The sequence below is a fragment of the Etheostoma spectabile genome, chromosome 20 (assembly GCF_008692095.1).
Source record: "Etheostoma spectabile isolate EspeVRDwgs_2016 chromosome 20, UIUC_Espe_1.0, whole genome shotgun sequence".
NCBI classification, from domain to species: domain Eukaryota; kingdom Metazoa; phylum Chordata; class Actinopteri; order Perciformes; family Percidae; genus Etheostoma; species Etheostoma spectabile.
Window position 1 is genome coordinate 13,851,305 of NC_045752.1, and position 4,556 is coordinate 13,855,860.

Here is a 4,556-nt window from a genome sequence, read left to right on the forward strand (position 1 = left end):
TGCGTGCATGTGCACATGCCTGTGTTTGCCTTCTTCTGTAGAATATCAGGCATTTTCATGTGCATAATGTGTATGTGTGGATTCATGTAGCTGTTTACGTGTGCTCGCCACGAAGTGCACAAGCGAATGGAGGGAGGTCTATATTCTATGCAGATCACGCTCCCCATGCTTCAGCAGCTCCTCCTTTGTGTTGGCCCTTCCGTCAGCTGTTGACTTCCTAAGTGTCTCAGACAGCCGTGTTTCTGTCTGCGCCTCTGTCCACTGCCTTGTCCCGCTCACATTTCTGAAGTCTGCTGACTGCTAATGGCCGTGTCCAGACAAAGAGCCCACTCTGTGGCCACTCTGCGGGTCCAGGCCAGGGGCCAGGGACAGCCAGGAGGGGAGGGAGTGGGGGGTGTTGGGGTCCAGGGAGGAGGAGACACAGGGAGGGCTGGGTTTGGGAAAAGGGAGGGCTGAAACTGGAAAGAGCACCCAGCACCGCCTGCCTCTCTACACTCATGTCACGCTTGTGTGACAACCACTCCTCTGTGCTCGTTTGAACTGTCCTTCCCAATTAGCACTAATAAGTCACTCTGTAAGGATGAGCAAGCATAGTGTGCCCAATCACCCCCAGTTCACATACGCATAAACACAGATTTGTACACAAACACACACACACACACACACACCCCAAGCTTAGCAGCCCATGAAAATCCCAGGAGCACAACCCTGCTAATAGACAGAGGAAGCCCAAAACGCATCTCGTTCCCTGCAAACAAGTGCCAGTAAAGAGGCAAATTAATGACAAGTCGTTTGAAGGGTTTGGCTAAGAATAATTTTACTCTGGCATCTCACTACCACTGAAGAATTGATTAGATCCCTGTTCAATCAAAGTGCCTGAATCAATAAAGAGCGGAGCAGGCATGCTCCAGCCCAATTTATTCACAGCATCACTCTCTCATAAGAGTCACAGAGAAACAGAGAGAGGAAGAGCATCTTTGACAGGTGACAATGTGAAGGCCCCATTGAAACTAAAAGCTTTTGTCAGTAGCTATAAGGCAGATGTACGCCATTGGCAGAACACTGGTCATTACAAATGCCGTGCAGTCTCTATTCCGGGATTCACAACACAACTTTAAATCATTTAAGATTATTTCACCTGTAAACATTATGTTCCTAGATGAAACCTTGAGGAAATAATTGTTTGTATTTAATGTCCAGTTGTAAGAAACATACATTCTGCATTTGAAAGAAAGCTAAATAACTCTGGAATAATGACTTCACTTGTGTTTTCTCAAAGTACAAACTGTAGGACTTAGCTAAGCTCGGGTGTGCTCGGCTGTTTTTTGTTGCCTGCTTGTTTATTGTCATGCAGAAAGCAGAGGAGGTATTAAAGGCAGATTCTGCCCTTATTTTAAAATGTGCTGCCGAAGATTAGAGGGCTTGCCAAACACTGTGGAAACACTTAATTGATTTCTTTTGGACTGTTTACCTCTACTGTAGCCCTCCCAGAGCCTAGCACTGGCTCGCGCACATGCACACACAAACACGCACACACACACACACACACACACACACACACACACACACACACACACCACAACACAAACACACACACACACACACACACACACCACACACACACACACACACACGGTGCATCTTACTATCTTTGTGGGAACCTGTCATTGACATAATGCATTCCCAGCCCCATACCTTAACAATAACCATCACAACAAAATATCTAACCTTAACCCTTACCTCACCTAACCATAACCTAATTCTAACCGTAATCCTAAAACCAAGTCTTACCCCTCAAACAGCCTTTAAATTTGGGGGTCCAGCATTTTGGCCCCACAAAAACTGTCCGGACCCCACAAGTATACGGACTCCTGTTTTGTGTACAACCCTGGCCCCATTGACGCCAACGCAGGCCTGCCAAGAGCCTCATTAGTATTCACAGCAGTGGCATTTGCCAGCCTGAGCGTTGCCGTGGTGATGCTGCCCACACAAGTGATGATAAATGGTGCTTTCAGCTTCTCTGCCTTCCATAGAGCAGAGCAGGGAGCTGAGGAGTTGCTGGCTAGGACCCAGCTAGCGCTACGGCTAGCAGGGCCTCATCCCCAACGCTGGGCAACTTACGCATGACTACACAAGCCCAGAGCTGCTTGAAGGCTTTGGGTGCCGGGGAGTGGTGGGTAAGAAGGGTTTGGTGCCGGATGGGTTGTGTGTGCAGATATGGAGAAAAGAGATTTAGGTTGCACTGTGTATGTGTGTGTGTGTGTGCGTGTGTGCGTGCGTGCGTGCTTGTGTGTGTGTGTGTGTGTGTGTGTGTGTGTGTGTGTGTGTGTGCGTGTGTGTATTGGGAGAAGGGGAGGAGAGGGCATGTTGGGAAGAAGTGTGTGCTTGAACTTGTTATTGTTGGCTGAAAAAGTGATGTCAGCTTTAGTGTTTTTCAAGTGTGTTTTGTTTCCTGTATTTTCAGTAATGTGATAATCTGATCGCAAGTTAGTGACATAAAATATCTGACATAAAAGTCTCTCATATTGTACATTGGTATTTTTGACTCCTACATTGTGCCTATTTATCTTTAGTGCACCAACAAACCTGAAAGTAAATTTAAAAGAAAAAAACGTGATGAAAGAAATCGCCTGCTAGGTAATGGGGAAATACAGTACAAATGTTTTTGTGTTCCAAAAATGTGCACTAACACATACATAAACATTAGCGCTCCGTAAAATTCCGTAAAAACACAAAATTCCTTTTTTTATTATTAAAAAAAAAGTAAGAATACAAAATATAGAAAATTGTTTTTTTTTTACAAAGAATACACAGAAACTCAAAACTACTTATTTTAAAGGCAGCTTTTAAAATAAAAGGATCCTTTACAAAAGTGTCATTTGTAACTTTATACATGTATTTAATTAAAAAAGGTCAGTCAAAAAAAAACAAAAAACGAATCCCTCACTGGGATGAAAAAAACATTGTGTGAATAATTGTTCTATAAATGACCTACTTGGATGACTATCAGATTCACTGCTGGCTGATTCAGTCCCTTTCTTTTTACTGCAAGTGACACAGTGAGGGCTGTTTAAATCTTAAATCAGCGTAGACAAACAAGGGTTAAGGCATCCAGCCACACTTTCCCCAGAGCCCTCACACACAGATGTGTAAGCAACATGGACGGGGAGGCTGCACTGAAATCCTCCTGATCCTTGTTAAATAGAGAAAGACAGTGTTATTCCCACATTATGGTGATCCGATATGTAGCGCATTAGGAGCCCGTCTGATTTGAAATCATGGTATCTCATTAGAAATATTGTGGCAATAGAGATGGACAATGTCTTTATTTGATGCACATATTTAGTTTTAGTATTTATAGTAATTATGCAAACTGTATTAGATTTGTTTGAGGTGCATCAATTTGCGTCTGTGTGTGTGTGTGTGTGTTTTCTCATTGTAAAAACTCACCATTATAATAAAAATATATAATTTCATAGAAAATATATACAAAGGCATATGTTACTTTTTGATTTCTTCAAAAACAAAGGTATTCATCTTCGAGGCAGGAGGTTCAAAAGACAAATATTTAGCACGTCATGAAAAACAGGATGACCTTCACAGCCCACATTGTCTCAATAATCCAGATTCAGTTAAACATTTCTCTAAAGGCTTCACATTTGACTCAATGACAGAAGCCTTCGTTTTACACAATCCTGTTACTATATTCGCACCACGATCAAAATGCTCTCTTCTTCTACTTTTTTTGAGTCCAGTTTTGTTCACCTGTTTAAATATAATAATAAAAAAAAATAAACTGGGCAGTGAATATTTCTGATAAAATTACAGTAATTCTTACACAGACCATGAGCGTGGCCCTCCTTGGATGAACTTGGGGATGACCGCCCCTTCAAAAGATGGCCTGAACCTTCAAAAATCAAGCCTGATTACCCATCTCTAGGACACTAAGAAGCACCCAACTTCAAAAGGAGCAGAGACAATCACGGGTGGGGTGGTGTGGCGTGGGGGCGAGGGGGTGTGTTCAGAAACCTCAGCCCTGTGCTGTGGCGGTTTGGGCCAGACTGAACAGTCTCAGCCAGGGGGCCGGGGCTATTAAAAGATAAATGTATTTCTCTGTTCCATTATTCATGATGTGAGGAGGTGGGGAGGGCGCGGGGAGCCAGAGGCTTAGCACAGCAGTGGATCCCTTCTCAGCCTCGTCAGGGCCAAGGCCCCCACTGCACCCGCTGCACCCACACCCTGATGCAAGAGAGGGTGTGTGGGGTGGGGGAGTTCTGGCGACAGCTGTGGAGTGAGAGGGAGATAGAGAGATAATGCAACAGTATGTATTCCTACACACACACATCAAATTTCATTATTTCATATGATTGTAAAAACAAATGTAACAACTGTGGTTAATTCAAATGTGTAGCAACTACATACAGTATAGATACATTATCTAATTTGAAAAAAAAATCTAACATCTGATTAATTTGTGTTTTTATGTTAGTTTGTCACACACACACAAACACACACACACACACACATATATATATATATATATATATATATATATA

At 43.0% G+C, this 4,556-nt stretch overlaps 1 long non-coding RNA gene across 1 annotated transcript in view; it reads left to right on the forward strand.

Annotated features, from left to right (window-relative positions):
* Window positions 1–2,039: 2,039 nt before the first annotated feature.
* LOC116670460 (uncharacterized) overlaps window positions 2,040–4,556 on the forward strand; it is an 8,686-nt gene continuing 6,169 nt past the window's right edge. The window contains exon 1 of the long non-coding RNA XR_004327029.1: window positions 2,040–2,177. This is a non-coding gene — a long non-coding RNA (uncharacterized LOC116670460). The remainder of the gene's footprint in view (window positions 2,178–4,556) is intronic.